The 15,384-nt window shown below is 40.0% G+C and overlaps 1 protein-coding gene and 38 non-coding genes across 39 annotated transcripts in view; 26 read left to right on the top strand and 13 right to left on the bottom strand.

The window, feature by feature from the left end:
- The window catches only part of LOC145909695 (DBH-like monooxygenase protein 1), a 106,636-nt gene that overhangs the window by 68,174 nt on the left and 23,078 nt on the right, over nucleotides 1–15,384 (top strand). The window lies entirely within an intron of this gene.
- Nucleotides 140–222, top strand: Trnal-cag (transfer RNA leucine (anticodon CAG)). Its single transcript has one exon. It is a non-coding gene; the product is annotated as a tRNA-Leu (tRNA).
- On the top strand, nucleotides 657–747 carry Trnay-gua (transfer RNA tyrosine (anticodon GUA)). Its single transcript is given in 2 exon segments — nucleotides 657–693; nucleotides 712–747. It is a non-coding gene; the product is annotated as a tRNA-Tyr (tRNA).
- Nucleotides 835–916, bottom strand: Trnas-gcu (transfer RNA serine (anticodon GCU)). The gene has a single exon. It is a non-coding gene; the product is annotated as a tRNA-Ser (tRNA).
- On the top strand, nucleotides 1,335–1,417 carry Trnal-cag (transfer RNA leucine (anticodon CAG)). The gene has a single exon. It is a non-coding gene; the product is annotated as a tRNA-Leu (tRNA).
- Nucleotides 1,852–1,942, top strand: Trnay-gua (transfer RNA tyrosine (anticodon GUA)). Its single transcript is given in 2 exon segments — nucleotides 1,852–1,888; nucleotides 1,907–1,942. It is a non-coding gene; the product is annotated as a tRNA-Tyr (tRNA).
- Nucleotides 2,030–2,111, bottom strand: Trnas-gcu (transfer RNA serine (anticodon GCU)). The gene has a single exon. It is a non-coding gene; the product is annotated as a tRNA-Ser (tRNA).
- On the top strand, nucleotides 2,530–2,612 carry Trnal-cag (transfer RNA leucine (anticodon CAG)). Its single transcript has one exon. It is a non-coding gene; the product is annotated as a tRNA-Leu (tRNA).
- Trnas-gcu (transfer RNA serine (anticodon GCU)) lies at nucleotides 3,225–3,306 on the bottom strand. Its single transcript has one exon. It is a non-coding gene; the product is annotated as a tRNA-Ser (tRNA).
- On the top strand, nucleotides 3,725–3,807 carry Trnal-cag (transfer RNA leucine (anticodon CAG)). The gene has a single exon. It is a non-coding gene; the product is annotated as a tRNA-Leu (tRNA).
- Trnay-gua (transfer RNA tyrosine (anticodon GUA)) lies at nucleotides 4,242–4,332 on the top strand. Its single transcript is given in 2 exon segments — nucleotides 4,242–4,278; nucleotides 4,297–4,332. It is a non-coding gene; the product is annotated as a tRNA-Tyr (tRNA).
- Trnas-gcu (transfer RNA serine (anticodon GCU)) lies at nucleotides 4,420–4,501 on the bottom strand. The gene has a single exon. It is a non-coding gene; the product is annotated as a tRNA-Ser (tRNA).
- On the top strand, nucleotides 4,920–5,002 carry Trnal-cag (transfer RNA leucine (anticodon CAG)). The gene has a single exon. It is a non-coding gene; the product is annotated as a tRNA-Leu (tRNA).
- Nucleotides 5,438–5,528, top strand: Trnay-gua (transfer RNA tyrosine (anticodon GUA)). The gene is given in 2 exon segments: nucleotides 5,438–5,474; nucleotides 5,493–5,528. It is a non-coding gene; the product is annotated as a tRNA-Tyr (tRNA).
- Nucleotides 5,616–5,697, bottom strand: Trnas-gcu (transfer RNA serine (anticodon GCU)). The gene has a single exon. It is a non-coding gene; the product is annotated as a tRNA-Ser (tRNA).
- Nucleotides 6,116–6,198, top strand: Trnal-cag (transfer RNA leucine (anticodon CAG)). Its single transcript has one exon. It is a non-coding gene; the product is annotated as a tRNA-Leu (tRNA).
- Nucleotides 6,633–6,723, top strand: Trnay-gua (transfer RNA tyrosine (anticodon GUA)). Its single transcript is given in 2 exon segments — nucleotides 6,633–6,669; nucleotides 6,688–6,723. It is a non-coding gene; the product is annotated as a tRNA-Tyr (tRNA).
- On the bottom strand, nucleotides 6,811–6,892 carry Trnas-gcu (transfer RNA serine (anticodon GCU)). The gene has a single exon. It is a non-coding gene; the product is annotated as a tRNA-Ser (tRNA).
- Nucleotides 7,311–7,393, top strand: Trnal-cag (transfer RNA leucine (anticodon CAG)). The gene has a single exon. It is a non-coding gene; the product is annotated as a tRNA-Leu (tRNA).
- On the top strand, nucleotides 7,828–7,918 carry Trnay-gua (transfer RNA tyrosine (anticodon GUA)). The gene is given in 2 exon segments: nucleotides 7,828–7,864; nucleotides 7,883–7,918. It is a non-coding gene; the product is annotated as a tRNA-Tyr (tRNA).
- On the bottom strand, nucleotides 8,006–8,087 carry Trnas-gcu (transfer RNA serine (anticodon GCU)). Its single transcript has one exon. It is a non-coding gene; the product is annotated as a tRNA-Ser (tRNA).
- Trnal-cag (transfer RNA leucine (anticodon CAG)) lies at nucleotides 8,506–8,585 on the top strand. Its single transcript has one exon. It is a non-coding gene; the product is annotated as a tRNA-Leu (tRNA).
- Trnay-gua (transfer RNA tyrosine (anticodon GUA)) lies at nucleotides 9,020–9,110 on the top strand. The gene is given in 2 exon segments: nucleotides 9,020–9,056; nucleotides 9,075–9,110. It is a non-coding gene; the product is annotated as a tRNA-Tyr (tRNA).
- On the bottom strand, nucleotides 9,198–9,279 carry Trnas-gcu (transfer RNA serine (anticodon GCU)). The gene has a single exon. It is a non-coding gene; the product is annotated as a tRNA-Ser (tRNA).
- Nucleotides 9,699–9,781, top strand: Trnal-cag (transfer RNA leucine (anticodon CAG)). The gene has a single exon. It is a non-coding gene; the product is annotated as a tRNA-Leu (tRNA).
- On the top strand, nucleotides 10,216–10,306 carry Trnay-gua (transfer RNA tyrosine (anticodon GUA)). The gene is given in 2 exon segments: nucleotides 10,216–10,252; nucleotides 10,271–10,306. It is a non-coding gene; the product is annotated as a tRNA-Tyr (tRNA).
- Nucleotides 10,394–10,475, bottom strand: Trnas-gcu (transfer RNA serine (anticodon GCU)). Its single transcript has one exon. It is a non-coding gene; the product is annotated as a tRNA-Ser (tRNA).
- Nucleotides 10,893–10,975, top strand: Trnal-cag (transfer RNA leucine (anticodon CAG)). The gene has a single exon. It is a non-coding gene; the product is annotated as a tRNA-Leu (tRNA).
- Trnay-gua (transfer RNA tyrosine (anticodon GUA)) lies at nucleotides 11,410–11,500 on the top strand. The gene is given in 2 exon segments: nucleotides 11,410–11,446; nucleotides 11,465–11,500. It is a non-coding gene; the product is annotated as a tRNA-Tyr (tRNA).
- Trnas-gcu (transfer RNA serine (anticodon GCU)) lies at nucleotides 11,588–11,669 on the bottom strand. Its single transcript has one exon. It is a non-coding gene; the product is annotated as a tRNA-Ser (tRNA).
- On the top strand, nucleotides 12,088–12,170 carry Trnal-cag (transfer RNA leucine (anticodon CAG)). The gene has a single exon. It is a non-coding gene; the product is annotated as a tRNA-Leu (tRNA).
- Trnay-gua (transfer RNA tyrosine (anticodon GUA)) lies at nucleotides 12,606–12,696 on the top strand. The gene is given in 2 exon segments: nucleotides 12,606–12,642; nucleotides 12,661–12,696. It is a non-coding gene; the product is annotated as a tRNA-Tyr (tRNA).
- Trnas-gcu (transfer RNA serine (anticodon GCU)) lies at nucleotides 12,784–12,865 on the bottom strand. Its single transcript has one exon. It is a non-coding gene; the product is annotated as a tRNA-Ser (tRNA).
- Trnal-cag (transfer RNA leucine (anticodon CAG)) lies at nucleotides 13,284–13,366 on the top strand. The gene has a single exon. It is a non-coding gene; the product is annotated as a tRNA-Leu (tRNA).
- On the top strand, nucleotides 13,801–13,891 carry Trnay-gua (transfer RNA tyrosine (anticodon GUA)). Its single transcript is given in 2 exon segments — nucleotides 13,801–13,837; nucleotides 13,856–13,891. It is a non-coding gene; the product is annotated as a tRNA-Tyr (tRNA).
- Trnas-gcu (transfer RNA serine (anticodon GCU)) lies at nucleotides 13,979–14,060 on the bottom strand. The gene has a single exon. It is a non-coding gene; the product is annotated as a tRNA-Ser (tRNA).
- Trnal-cag (transfer RNA leucine (anticodon CAG)) lies at nucleotides 14,479–14,561 on the top strand. Its single transcript has one exon. It is a non-coding gene; the product is annotated as a tRNA-Leu (tRNA).
- Trnay-gua (transfer RNA tyrosine (anticodon GUA)) lies at nucleotides 14,996–15,086 on the top strand. The gene is given in 2 exon segments: nucleotides 14,996–15,032; nucleotides 15,051–15,086. It is a non-coding gene; the product is annotated as a tRNA-Tyr (tRNA).
- Trnas-gcu (transfer RNA serine (anticodon GCU)) lies at nucleotides 15,174–15,255 on the bottom strand. Its single transcript has one exon. It is a non-coding gene; the product is annotated as a tRNA-Ser (tRNA).

Raw genomic sequence — 15,384 nt, 5'->3', positions numbered from 1 at the left:
AATGCCTTTATCGTTTTTGTGATATCGGAATCATGACAGCCATACCGTTCAAGGTTAGCAATTGGTGCAGGCGTGAACAAACATTTTAGTGTTTCTTTCACAAAAGTTTTGCCCTAACAAAACGATATTGCAGTGCAGAGGCAGGATGGCCGAGTGGTCTAAGGCGCTGCGTTCAGGTCGCAGTCTCCCCTGGAGGCGCGGGTTCGAATCCCGCTCCTGTCATGGTTTCCCGGTGCTACTTAGTTCTCCGTTGGCGAAACATTTTTTGTTATAAAAAACAGTTTATCTCAGAGCAAAAAAAACCTGAGTGATATCTTTGCAACCTAAACGACAACAAATACGACGAGTGTGATATTCGGTACTCCACGTGCAGAGTGCAAATAATTAGTTGCCCATGGCCCTAACCAATAGACTTATCGTTCTGCCAAAACATGTACTTAATTATCATCTTCATGTGATGAATGTTTCATAGAAAATCGTGTTGAAAAACAAACTTCATTTGGTTGATTGGTGTCAGAGCTGTGAATACTTAACTTGTATATGAGGTAAATTGTTTTGAACATATTCTTCGTGGGAAGAAATAGTTTGATCAGCAATGTTGTTGTCTGAAACACCAACTCTCATATACATAATACAAATTAGACAGTTTGCAACATCCTTCGATAGCTCAGTTGGTAGAGCGGTGGACTGTAGCGGCTGAGCTTGTCAGAAATCCATAGGTCACTGGTTCGAATCTGGTTCGTAGGACTTTATTTTGCGCGGTTTGTGATTTTTCCAATTGATGTTAAAACTATTGAACAGTAGCGTGTACCGCTGCAAAACTGCAACTGCAATCGACGAGGATGGGATTCGAACCCACGCGTGCAGAGCACAATGGATTAGCAGTCCACCGCCTTAACCACTCGGCCACCTCGTCGAACACAACCTTGCGTTAAATGAAATATTTGTGAGAGATTTGTTTGGAAAAATATTGTCTTTTTAGTACCAATTTTATTTGAAATAATAATTACATTAAATTGATTTCCCCTAAACTTGGTAGATGGTTTGCCACATCATTCAATAGTTGTGTTGGAAGGTCGGTATAGTTTGTTGCAAATACATCTGAAGTTCCAGGCAGTTTAGGTAAAAGTACTTTTGAAAAAGTATGCGTTAGTATAACTAGTTTCACATGATTTGTTTCGAATTGAGTATTATCAATGCCTTTATCGTTTTTGTGATATCGGAATCATGACAGCCATACCGTTCAAGGTTAGCAATTGGTGCAGGCGTGAACAAATATTTTAGTGTTTCTTTCACAAAAGTTTTGCCCTAACAAAACGATATTGCAGTGCAGAGGCAGGATGGGCGAGTGGTCTAAGGCGCTGCGTTCAGGTCGCAGTCTCCCCTGGAGGCGCGGGTTCGAATCCAGCTCCTGTCATGGTTTCCCGGTGCTACTTAGTTCTCCGTTGGCGAAACATTTTTTGTTATAAAAAACAGTTTATTTCAGAGCAAAAAAAACCTGAGTGATATCTTTGTAACCTAAACGACAACAAATACGACGAGTGTGATATTCAATACTCCACGTGCAGAGTGCAAATAATTAGTTGCCCATGGCCCTAACCAATAGACTTATCGTTCTGCCAAAACATGTACTTAATTATCATCTTCATGTGATGAATGTTTCATAGAAAATCGTGTTGAAAAACAAACTTCATTTGGTTGATTAGTGTCAGAGCTGTGAATACTTAACTTGTATATGAGGTAAATTGTTTTGAACATATTCTTCGTGGGAAGAAATAGTTTGATCAGCAATGTTGTTGTCTGAAACACCAACTCTCATATACATAATACAAATTAGACAGTTTGCAACATCCTTCGATAGCTCAGTTGGTAGAGCGGTGGACTGTAGCGGCTGAGCTTGTCAGAAATCCATAGGTCACTGGTTCGAATCCGGTTCGAAGGACTTTATTTTGCGCGGTTTGTGATTTTTCCAATTGATGTTAAAACTATTGAACAGTAGCGTGTACCGCTGCAAAACTGCAACTGCAATCGACGAGGATGGGATTCGAACCCACGCGTGCAGAGCACAATGGATTAGCAGTCCATCGCCTTAACCACTCGGCCACCTCGTCGACCACAACCTTGCGTTAAATGAAATATTTGTGCGAGATTTGTTTGGAAAAATATTGTCTTTTTAGAACCAATTTTATTTGTAATAATAATTACATTAAATTGATTTCCCCTAAACTTGGTAGATGGTTTGCCACATCATTCAATAGTTGTGTTGGAAGGTCGGTATAGTTTGTTGCAAATACATCTGAAGTTCCAGGCAGTTTAGGTAAAAGTACTTTTGAAAAAGTATGCGTTAGTATAACTAGTTTCACATGATTTGTTTCGAATTGAGTATTATCAATGCCTTTATCGTTTTTGTGATATCGGAATCATGACAGCCATACCGTTCAAGGTTAGCAATTGGTGCAGGCGTGAACAAATATTTTAGTGTTTCTTTCACAAAAGTTTTGCCCTAACAAAACGATATTGCAGTGCAGAGGCAGGATGGCCGAGTGGTCTAAGGCGCTGCGTTCAGGTCGCAGTCTCCCCTGGAGGCGCGGGTTCGAATCCCGCTCTTGTCATGGTTTCCCGGTGCTACTTAGTTCTCCATTGGCGAAACATTTTTTGTTATAAAAAACAGTTTATCTCAGAGCAAAAAAAACCTGAGTGATATCTTTGTAACCTAAACGACAACAAATACGACGAGTGTGATATTCGGTACTCCACGTGCAGAGTGCAAATAATTAGTTGCCCATGGCCCTAACCAATAGACTTATCGTTCTGCCAAAACATGTACTTAATTATCATCTTCATGTGATGAATGTTTCATAGAAAATCGTGTTGAAAAACAAACTTCATTTGGTTGATTAGTGTCAGAGCTGTGAATACTTAACTTGTATATGAGGTAAATTGTTTTGAACATATTCTTCGTGGGAAGAAATAGTTTGATCAGCAATGTTGTTGTCTGAAACACCAACTCTCATATACATAATACAAATTAGACAATTTGCAACATCCTTCCAAAGCTCAGTTGCTAGAGCGGTGGACTGTAGCGGCTGAGCTTGTCAGAAATCCATAGGTCACTGGTTCGAATCCGGTTCGAAGGACTTTATTTTGCGGGGTTTTTGATTTTTCCAATTGATGTTAAAACTATTGAACAGTAGCGTGTACCGCTGCAAAACTGCAACTGCAATCGACGAGGATGGGATTCGAACCCACGCGTGCAGAGCACAATGGATTAGCAGTCCATCGCCTTAACCACTCGGCCACCTCGTCGACAACAACCTTGCGTCAAATGAAATATTTGTGCTAGATTTGTTTGGAAAAATATTGTCTTTTTAGAACCAATTTTATTTGAAATAATAATTACATTAAATTGATTTCCCCTAAACTTGGTAGATGGTTAGCCACATCATTCAATAGTTGTGTTGGAAGGTCGGTATATTTTGTTGCAAATACATCTGAAGTTCCAGGCCGTTTAGGTAAAAGTACTTTTGAAAAAGTATGCGTTAGTATAACTAGTTTCACATGATTTATTTCGAATTGAGTATTATCAATGCCTTTATCGTTTTTGTGATATCGGAATCATGACAGCCATACCGTTCAAGGTTAGCAATTGGTGCAGGCGTGAACAATTATTTTAGTGTTTCTTTCACAAAAGTTTTGCCCTAACAAAACGATATTGCAGTGCAGAGGCAGGATGGGCGAGTGGTCTAAGGCGCTGCGTTCAGGTCGCAGTCTCCCCTGGAGGCGCGGGTTCGAATCCCGCTCCTGTCATGGTTTCCCGGTGCTACTTAGTTCTCCATTGGCGAAACATTTTTTGTTATAAAAAACAGTTTATCTCAGAGCAAAAAAAACCTGAGTGATATCTTTGTAACCGAAACGACAACAAATACGACGAGTGTGATATTCGGTACTCCACGTGCAGAGTGCAAATAATTAGTTGCCCATGGCCCTAACCAATAGACTTATCGTTCTGCCAAAACATGTACTTAATTATCATCTTCATGTGATGAATGTTTCATAGAAAATCGTGTTGAAAAACAAACTTCATTTGGTTGATTAGTGTCAGAGCTGTGAATACTTAACTTGTATATGAGGTAAATTGTTTTGAACATATTCTTCGTGGGAAGAAAAAGTTTGATCAGCAATGTTGTTGTCTGAAACACCAACTCTCATATACACAATACAAATTAGACAGTTTGCAACATCCTTCGATAGCTCAGTTGGTAGAGCGGTGGACTGTAGCGGCTGAGCTTGTCAGAAATCCATAGGTCACTGGTTCGAATCCGGTTCGAAGGACTTTAATGTGCGCGGTTTGTGATTTTTCCAATTGATTTTAAAACTATTGAACAGCAGCGTGTACCGCTGCGAAACTGCAACTGCAATCGACGAGGATGGGATTCGAACCCACGCGTGCAGAGCACAATGGACTAGCAGTCCATCGCCTTAACCACTCGGCCACCTCGTCGACCACAACCTTGCGTTAAATGAAATATTTGTGAGAGATTTTTTTGGAAAAATATTGTCTTTTTAGTACCAATTTTATTTGAAATATTAATTACATTAAATTTATTTCCCCTAAACTTGGTAGATGGTTAGCCACATCATTCAATAGTTGTGTTGGAAGGTCGGTATATTTTGTTGCAAATACATCTGAAGTTCCAGGCAGTTTAGGTAAAAGTACTTTTGAAAAAGTATGCGTTAGTATAACTAGTTTCACATGATTTATTTCGAATTGAGTATTATCAATGCCTTTATCGTTTTTGTGATATCGGAATCATGACAGCCATACCGTTCAAGGTTAGCAATTGGTGCAGGCGTGAACAAACATTTTAGTGTTTCTTTCACAAAAGTTTTGCCCTAACAAAACGATATTGCAGTGCAGAGGCAGGATGGCCGAGTGGTCTAAGGCGCTGCGTTCAGGTCGCAGTCTCCCCTGGAGGCGCGGGTTCGAATCCCGCTCCTGTCATGGTTTCCCGGTGCTACTTAGTTCTCCAATGGCGAAATATTTTTTGTTATAAAAAACAGTTTATCTCAGAGCAAAAAAAAACCTGAGTGATGTCTTTGTAACCTAAACGACAACAAATACGACGAGTGTGATATTCGGTACCCCACGTGCAGAGTGCAAAGAATTAGTTGCCCATGGCCCTGACCAATAGACTCATCGTTCGGCCAAAACATGTACTTAATTATCATCTTCATGTGATGAATGTTTCATAGAAAATCGTGTTGAAAAACAAACTTCATTTGGTTGATTAGTGTCAGAGCTGTGAATACTTAACTTGTATATGAGGTAAATTGTTTTGAACATATTCTTCGTGGGAAGAAATAGTTTGATCAGCAATGTTGTTGTCTGAAACACCAACTCTCATATACATAATACAAATTAGACAGTTTGCAACATCCTTCGATAGCTCAGTTGGTAGAGCGGTGGACTGTAGCGGCTGAGCTTGTCAGAAATCCATAGGTCACTGGTTCGAATCCGGTTCGAAGGACTTTATTTTGCGCGGTTTGTGATTTTTCCAATTGATGTTAAAACTATTGAACAGTAGCGTGTACCGCTGCAAAACTGCAACTGCAATCGACGAGGATGGGATTCGAACCCACGCGTGCAGAGCACAACGGATTAGCAGTCCATCGCCTTAACCACTCGGCCACCTCGTCGACCACAACCTTGCGTTCAATGAAATATTTGTGAGAGATTTGTTTGGAAAAATATTGTCTTTTTAGTACCAATTTTATTTGAAATAATAATTACATTGAATTGATTTCCCCTAAACTTGGTAGATGGTTTGCCACATCATTCAATAGTTGTGTTGGAAGGTCGGTATAGTTTGTTGCAAATACATCTGAAGTTCCAGGCACTTTAGGTAAAAGTACTTTTGAAAAAGTATGCGTTAGTATAACTAGTTTCACATGATTTGTTTCGAATTGAGTATTATCAATGCCTTTATCGTTTTTGCGATATCGGAATCATGACAGCCATACCGTTCAAGGTTAGCAATTGGTGCAGGCGTGAACAAATATTTTAGTGTTTCTTTCACAAAAGTTTTGCCCTAACAAAACGATATTGCAGTGCAGAGGCAGGATGGCCGAGTGGTCTAAGGTGCTGCGTTCAGGTCGCAGTCTCCCCTGGAGGCGCGGGTTCGAATCCCGCTCCTGTCATGGTTTCCCTGTGCTACTTAGTTCTCCGATGGCGAAACATTTTTTGTTATAAAAAGCAGTTTATCTCAGAGCAAAAAAAACCTGAGTGATGTCTTTGTAACCTAAACGACAACAAATACGACGAGTGTGATATTCGCTACCCCACGTGCAGAGTGCAAAGAATTAGTTGCCCATGGCCCTGACCAATAGACTTATCGTTCGGCCAAAACATGTACTTAATTATCATCTTCATGTGATGAATGTTTCATAGATAATCGTGTTGAAAAACAAACTTCATTTGGTTGATTAGTGTCAGAGCTGTGAATACTTAACTTGTATATGAGGTAAATTGTTTTGAACATATTCTTCGTGGGAAGAAATAGTTTGATCAGCAATGTTGTTGTCTGAAACACCAACTCTCATATACATAATACAAATTAGACAGTTTGCAACATCCTTCGATAGCTCAGTTGGTAGAGCGGTGGACTGTAGCGGCTGAGCTTGTCAGAAATCCATAGGTCACTGGTTCGAATCCGGTTCGAAGGACTTTATTTTGCGCGGTTTGTGATTTTTCCAATTGATGTTAAAACTATTGAACAGTAGCGTGTAACGCTGCAAAACTGCAACTGCAATCGACGAGGATGGGATTCGAACCCACGCGTGCAGAGCATAATGGATTAGCAGTCCACCGCCTTAACCACTCGGCCACCTCGTCGACCACAACCTTGCGTTCAATGGAATATTTGTGAGAGATTTGTTTGGAAAAATATTGTCTTGTTAGTACCAATTTTATTTGAAATAATAATTACATTAAATTGATTTCCCCTAAACTTGGTAGATGGTTTGCCACATCATTCAATAGTTGTGTTGGAAGGTCGGTATAGTTTGTTGCAAATACATCTGAAGTTCCAGGCACTTTAGGTAAAAGTACTTTTGAAAAAGTATGCGTTAGTATAACTAGTTTCACATGATTTGTTTCGAATTGAGTATTATCAATGCCTTTATCGTTTTTGTGATATCGGAATCATGACAGCCATACCGTTCAAGGTTAGCAATTGGTGCAGGCGTGAACAAATATTTTAGTGTTTCTTTCACAAAAGTTTTGCCCTAACAAAACGATATTGCAGTGCAGAGGCAGGATGGCCTAGTGGTCTAAGGTGCTGCGTACAGGTCGCAGTCTCCCCTGGAGGCGCGGGTTCGAATCCCGCTCCTGTCATGGTTTCCCTGTGCTACTTAATTCTCCGATGGCGAAACATTTTTTGTTATAAAAAACAGTTTATCTCGGAGCAAAAAAAACCTGAGTGATGTCTTTGTAACCTAAACGACAACAAATACGACGAGTGTGATATTCGGTACCCCACGTGCAGAGTGCAAAGAATTAGTTGCCCATGGCCCTGACCAATAGACTTATCGTTCTGCCAAAACATGTACTTAATTATCATCTTCATGTGATGAATGTTTCATAGAAAATCGTGTTGAAAAACAATCTTCATTTGGTTGATTAGTGTCAGAGCTGTGAATACTTAACTTGTATATGAGGTAAATTGTTTTGAACATATTCTTCGTGGGAAGAAATAGTTTGATCAGCAATGTTGTTGTCTGAAACACCAACTCTCATATACATAATACAAATTAGACAGTTTGCAACATCCTTCGATAGCTCAGTTGGTAGAGCGGTGGACTGTAGCGGCTGAGCTTGTCAGAAATCCATAGGTCACTGGTTCGAATCCGGTTCGAAGGACTTTATTTTGCGCGGTTTGTGATTTTTCCAATTGATGTCAAAACTATTGAACAGTAGCGTGTACCGCTGCAAAACTGCAACTGCAATCGACGAGGATGGGATTCGAACCCACCCGTGCAGAGCACAATGGATTAGCAGTCCATCGCCTTAACCACTCGGCCACCTCGTCGAACACAACCTTGCGTTAAATGAAATATTTGTGCGAGATTTGTTTCGAAAAATATTGTCTTTTTAGAACCAATTTTATTTGTAATAATAATTACATTAAATTGATTTCCCCTAAACTTGGTAGATGGTTTGCCACATCATTCAATAGTTGTGTTGGAAGGTCGGTATAGTTTGTTGCAAATACATCTGAAGTTCCAGGCAGTTTAGGTAAAAGTACTTTTGAAAAAGTATGCGTTAGTATAACTAGTTTCACATGATTTGTTTCGAATTGAGTATTATCAATGCCTTTATCGTTTTTGTGATATCGGAATCATGACAGCCATTCCGTTCAAGGTTAGCAATTGGTGCAGGCGTGAACAAATATTTTAGTGTTTCTTTCACAAAAATGTTGCCCTAACAAAACGATATTGCAGTGCAGAGGCAGGATGGCCGAGTGGTCTAAGGCGCTGCGTTCAGGTCGCAGTCTCCCCTGGAGGCGCGGGTTCGAATCCCGCTGTCATGGTTTCCCGGTGCTACTTAGTTCTCCGTTGGCGAAACATTTTTTGTTATAAAAAACAGTTTATCTCAGAGCAAAAAAAACCTGAGTGATATCTTTGTAACCTAAACGACAACAAATACGACGAGTGTGATATTCGGTACTCCACGTGCAGAGTGCAAATAATTAGTTGCCCATGGCCCTAACAAATAGACTTATCGTTCTGCCAAAACATGTACTTAATTATCATCTTCATGTGATGAATGTTTCATAGAAAATCGTGTTGAAAAACAAACTTCATTTGGTTGATTAGTGTCAGAGCTGTGAATACTTAACTTGAATATGAGGTAAATTGTTTTGAACATATTCTTCGTGGGAAGAAATAGTTTGATCAGCAATGTTGTTGTCTGAAACACCAACTCTCATATACATAATACAAATTAGACAGTTTGCAACATCCTTCGATAGCTCAGTTGGTAGAGCGGTGGACTGTAGCGGCTGAGCTTGTCAGAAATCCATAGGTCACTGGTTCGAATCCGGTTCGAAGGACTTTATTTTGCGCGGTTTGTGATTTTTCCAATTGATGTTAAAACTATTGAACAGTAGCGTGTACCGCTGCAAAACTGATACTGCAATCGACGAGGATGGGATTCGAACCCACGCGTGCAGAGCACAATGGATTAGCAGTCCATCGCCTTAACCACTCGGCCACCTCGTCGACCACAACCTTGCGTTAAATGAAATATTTGTGAGAGATTTGTTTGGAAAAATATTGTCTTTTTAGTACCAATTTTATTTGAAAAAATAATTACATTAAATTGATTTCCCTAAACTTGGTAGATGGTTTGCCACATCATTCAATAGTTGTGTTGGAAGGTCGGTATAGTTTGTTGCAAATACATCTGAAGTTCCAGGCACAGTTAAGGTAAAAGTACTTTTGAAAAAGTATGCGTTAGTATAACTAGTTTCACATCATTTGTTTCGAATTGAGTATTATCAATGCCTTTATCGTTTTTGTGATATCGGAATCATGACAGCCATTCCGTTCAAGGTTAGCAATTGGTGCAGGCGTGAACAAATATTTTAGTGTTTCTTTCACAAAAATGTTGCCCTAACAAAACGATATTGCAGTGCAGAGGCAGGATGGCCGAGTGGTCTAAGGCGCTGCGTTCAGGTCGCAGTCTCCCCTGGAGGCGCGGGTTCGAATCCCGCTCCTGTCATGGTTTCCCGGTGCTACTTAGTTCTCCGTTGGCGAAACATTTTATGTTATAAAAAACAGTTTATCTCAGAGCAAAAAAAACCTGAGTGATATCTTTGTAACCTAAACGAAAACAAATACGACGAGTGTGATATTCGGTTCCCCACGTGCAGAGTGCAAAGAATTAGTTGCCCATGGCCCTAACCAATAGACTTATCGTTCGGCCAAAACATGTACTTAATTATCATCTTCATGTGATGAATGTTTCATAGAAAATCGTGTTGAAAAACAAACTTCATTTGGTTGATTAGTGTCAGAGCTGTGAATACTTAACTTGTATATGAGGTAAATTGTTTTGAACATATTCTTCGTGGGAAGAAATAGTTTGATCAGCAATGTTGTTGTCTGAAACACCAACTCTCATATACATAATACAAATTAGACAGTTTGCAACATCCTTCGATAGCTCAGTTGGTAGAGCGGTGGACTGTAGCGGCTGAGCTGGTCAGAAATCCATAGGCCACTGGTTCGAATCCGGTTCGTAGGACTTTATTTTGCGCGGTTTGTGATTTTTCCAATTGATGTTAAAACTATTGAACAGTAGCGTGTACCGCTGCAAAACTGCAACTGCAATCGACGAGGATGGGATTCGAACCCACGCGTGCAGAGCACAATGGATTAGCAGTCCATCGCCTTAACCACTCGGCCACCTCGTCGACCACAACCTTGCGTTAATGAAATATTTGTGCGAGATTTGTTTGGAAAAATACTGTCTTTTTAGAAACAATTTTGTTTGAATTAATAATTACATTAAATTGATTTCCCCTAAACTTGGTAGATGGTTTGCCACATCATTGAATAGTTGTGTTGGAAGGTCGGTATAGTTTGTTGCAAATATATCTGAAGTTCCAGGCAGTTAAGGTAAAAATACTTTTGCAAAAGTATGCGTTAGCATAACTAGTTTCACATGATTTGTTTCTAATTGAGTATTATCAATGCCTTTATCGTTTTTGTGATATCGGAATCATGTCAGCCATTCCGTTCAAGGTTAGCAATTGGTGCAGGCGTTAACAAATATTTTAGAGTTTCTTTCACAAAAGTTTTGCCCTAACAAAACGATATTGCAGTGCAGAGGCAGGATGGGCGAGTGGTCTAAGGCGCTGCGTTCAGGTCGCAGTCTCCCCTGGAGGCGCGGGTTCGAATCCCGCTCCTGTCATGGTTTCCCGGTGCTACTTAGTTCTCCATTGGCGAAACATTTTTTGTTATAAAAAACAGTTTATCTCAGAGCAAAAAAAACCTGAGTGATATCTTTGTAACCGAAACGACAACAAATACGACGAGTGTGATATTCGGTACTCCACGTGCAGAGTGCAAATAATTAGTTGCCCATGGCCCTAACCAATAGACTTATCGTTCTGCCAAAACATGTACTTAATTATCATCTTCATGTGATGAATGTTTCATAGAAAATCGTGTTGAAAAACAAACTTCATTTGGTTGATTAGTGTCAGAGCTGTGAATACTTAACTTGTATATGAGGTAAATTGTTTTGAACATATTCTTCGTGGGAAGAAAAAGTTTGATCAGCAATGTTGTTGTCTGAAACACCAACTCTCATATACACAATACAAATTAGACAGTTTGCAACATCCTTCGATAGCTCAGTTGGTAGAGCGGTGGACTGTAGCGGCTGAGCTTGTCAGAAATCCATAGGTCACTGGTTCGAATCCGGTTCGAAGGACTTTAATGTGCGCGGTTTGTGATTTTTCCAATTGATTTTAAAACTATTGAACAGCAGCGTGTACCGCTGCGAAACTGCAACTGCAATCGACGAGGATGGGATTCGAACCCACGCGTGCAGAGCACAATGGACTAGCAGTCCATCGCCTTAACCACTCGGCCACCTCGTCGACCACAACCTTGCGTTAAATGAAATATTTGTGAGAGATTTTTTTGGAAAAATATTGTCTTTTTAGTACCAATTTTATTTGAAATATTAATTACATTAAATTTATTTCCCCTAAACTTGGTAGATGGTTAGCCACATCATTCAATAGTTGTGTTGGAAGGTCGGTATATTTTGTTGCAAATACATCTGAAGTTCCAGGCAGTTTAGGTAAAAGTACTTTTGAAAAAGTATGCGTTAGTATAACTAGTTTCACATGATTTATTTCGAATTGAGTATTATCAATGCCTTTATCGTTTTTGTGATATCGGAATCATGACAGCCATACCGTTCAAGGTTAGCAATTGGTGCAGGCGTGAACAAACATTTTAGTGTTTCTTTCACAAAAGTTTTGCCCTAACAAAACGATATTGCAGTGCAGAGGCAGGATGGCCGAGTGGTCTAAGGCGCTGCGTTCAGGTCGCAGTCTCCCCTGGAGGCGCGGGTTCGAATCCCGCTCCTGTCATGGTTTCCCGGTGCTACTTAGTTCTCCAATGGCGAAATATTTTTTGTTATAAAAAACAGTTTATCTCAGAGCAAAAAAAAACCTGAGTGATGTCTTTGTAACCTAAACGACAACAAATACGACGAGTGTGATATTCGGTACCCCACGTGCAGAGTGCAAAGAATTAGTTGCCCATGGCCCTGACCAATAGACTCATCGTTCGGCCAAAACATGTACTTAATTATCATCTTCATGTGATGAATGTTTCATAGAAAATCGTGTTGAAAAACAAACTTCATTTGGTTGATTAGTGTCAGAGCTGTGAATACTTAACTTGTATATGAGGTAAATTGTTTTGAACATATTCTTCGTGGGAAGAAATAGTTTGATCAGCAATGTTGTTGTCTGAAACACCAACTCTCATATACATAATACAAATTAGACAGTTTGCAACATCCTTCGATAGCTCAGTTGGTAGAGCGGTGGACTGTAGCGGCTGAGCTTGTCAGAAATCCATAGGTCACTGGTTCGAATCCGGTTCGAAGGACTTTATTTTGCGCGGTTTGTGATTTTTCCAATTGATGTTAAAACTATTGAACAGTAGCGTGTACCGCTGCAAAACTGCAACTGCAATCGACGAGGATGGGATTCGAACCCACGCGTGCAGAGCACAACGGATTAGCAGTCCATCGCCTTAACCACTCGGCCACCTCGTCGACCACAACCTTGCGTTCAATGAAATATTTGTGAGAGATTTGTTTGGAAAAATATTGTCTTTTTAGTACCAATTTTATTTGAAATAATAATTACATTGAATTGATTTCCCCTAAACTTGGTAGATGGTTTGCCACATCATTCAATAGTTGTGTTGGAAGGTCGGTATAGTTTGTTGCAAATACATCTGAAGTTCCAGGCACTTTAGGTAAAAGTACTTTTGAAAAAGTATGCGTTAGTATAACTAGTTTCACATGATTTGTTTCGAATTGAGTATTATCAATGCCTTTATCGTTTTTGCGATATCGGAATCATGACAGCCATACCGTTCAAGGTTAGCAATTGGTGCAGGCGTGAACAAATATTTTAGTGTTTCTTTCACAAAAGTTTTGCCCTAACAAAACGATATTGCAGTGCAGAGGCAGGATGGCCGAGTGGTCTAAGGTGCTGCGTTCAGGTCGCAGTCTCCCCTGGAGGCGCGGGTTCGAATCCCGCTCCTGTCATGGTTTCCCTGTGCTACTTAGTTCTCCGATGGCGAAACATTTTTTGTTATAAAAAGCAGTTTATCTCAGAGCAAAAAAAACCTGAGTGATGTCTTTGTAACCTAAACGACAACAAATACGACGAGTGTGATATTCGCTACCCCACGTGCAGAGTGCAAAGAATTAGTTGCCCATGGCCCTGACCAATAGACTTATCGTTCGGCCAAAACATGTACTTAATTATCATCTTCATGTGATGAATGTTTCATAGATAATCGTGTTGAAAAACAAACTTCATTTGGTTGATTAGTGTCAGAGCTGTGAATACTTAACTTGTATATGAGGTAAATTGTTTTGAACATATTCTTCGTGGGAAGAAATAGTTTGATCAGCAATGTTGTTGTCTGAAACACCAACTCTCATATACATAATACAAATTAGACAGTTTGCAACATCCTTCGATAGCTCAGTTGGTAGAGCGGTGGACTGTAGCGGCTGAGCTTGTCAGAAATCCATAGGTCACTGGTTCGAATCCGGTTCGAAGGACTTTATTTTGCGCGGTTTGTGATTTTTCCAATTGATGTTAAAACTATTGAACAGTAGCGTGTAACGCTGCAAAACTGCAACTGCAATCGACGAGGATGGGATTCGAACCCACGCGTGCAGAGCATAATGGATTAGCAGTCCACCGCCTTAACCACTCGGCCACCTCGTCGACCACAACCTTGCGTTCAATGGAATATTTGTGAGAGATTTGTTTGGAAAAATATTGTCTTGTTAGTACCAATTTTATTTGAAATAATAATTACATTAAATTGATTTCCCCTAAACTTGGTAGATGGTTTGCCACATCATTCAATAGTTGTGTTGGAAGGTCGGTATAGTTTGTTGCAAATACATCTGAAGTTCCAGGCACTTTAGGTAAAAGTACTTTTGAAAAAGTATGCGTTAGTATAACTAGTTTCACATGATTTGTTTCGAATTGAGTATTATCAATGCCTTTATCGTTTTTGTGATATCGGAATCATGACAGCCATACCGTTCAAGGTTAGCAATTGGTGCAGGCGTGAACAAATATTTTAGTGTTTCTTTCACAAAAGTTTTGCCCTAACAAAACGATATTGCAGTGCAGAGGCAGGATGGCCTAGTGGTCTAAGGTGCTGCGTTCAGGTCGCAGTCTCCCCTGGAGGCGCGGGTTCGAATCCCGCTCCTGTCATGGTTTCCCTGTGCTACTTAATTCTCCGATGGCGAAACATTTTTTGTTATAAAAAACAGTTTATCTCGGAGCAAAAAAAACCTGAGTGATGTCTTTGTAACCTAAACGACAACAAATACGACGAGTGTGATATTCGGTACCCCACGTGCAGAGTGCAAAGAATTAGTTGCCCATGGCCCTGACCAATAGACTTATCGTTCTGCCAAAACATGTACTTAATTATCATCTTCATGTGATGAATGTTTCATAGAAAATCGTGTTGAAAAACAATCTTCATTTGGTTGATTAGTGTCAGAGCTGTGAATACTTAACTTGTATATGAGGTAAATTGTTTTGAACATATTCTTCGTGGGAAGAAATAGTTTGATCAGCAATGTTGTTGTCTGAAACACCAACTCTCATATACATAATACAAATTAGACAGTTTGCAACATCCTTCGATAGCTCAGTTGGTAGAGCGGTGGACTGTAGCGGCTGAGCTTGTCAGAAATCCATAGGTCACTGGTTCGAATCCGGTTCGAAGGACTTTATTTTGCGCGGTTTGTGATTTTTCCAATTGATGTCAAAACTATTGAACAGTAGCGTGTACCGCTGCAAAACTGCAACTGCAATCGACGAGGATGGGATTCGAACCCACCCGTGCAGAGCACAATGGATTAGCAGTCCATCGCCTTAACCACTCGGCCACCTCGTCGAACACAACCTTGCGTTAAATGAAATATTTGTGCGAGATTTGTTTCGAAAAATATTGTCTTTTTAGAACCAATTTTATTTGTAATAATAATTACATTAAATTGATTTCCCCTAAACTTGGTAGATGGTT

Source organism: Ascidia mentula, chromosome 7 (genome assembly GCF_947561715.1).
Source record: "Ascidia mentula chromosome 7, kaAscMent1.1, whole genome shotgun sequence".
NCBI classification, from domain to species: Eukaryota; Metazoa; Chordata; class Ascidiacea; order Phlebobranchia; family Ascidiidae; genus Ascidia; species Ascidia mentula.
The sequence above is the reverse complement of the archived record's forward strand: the minus strand, read 5'-3'. Positions and strand labels throughout refer to the sequence as shown.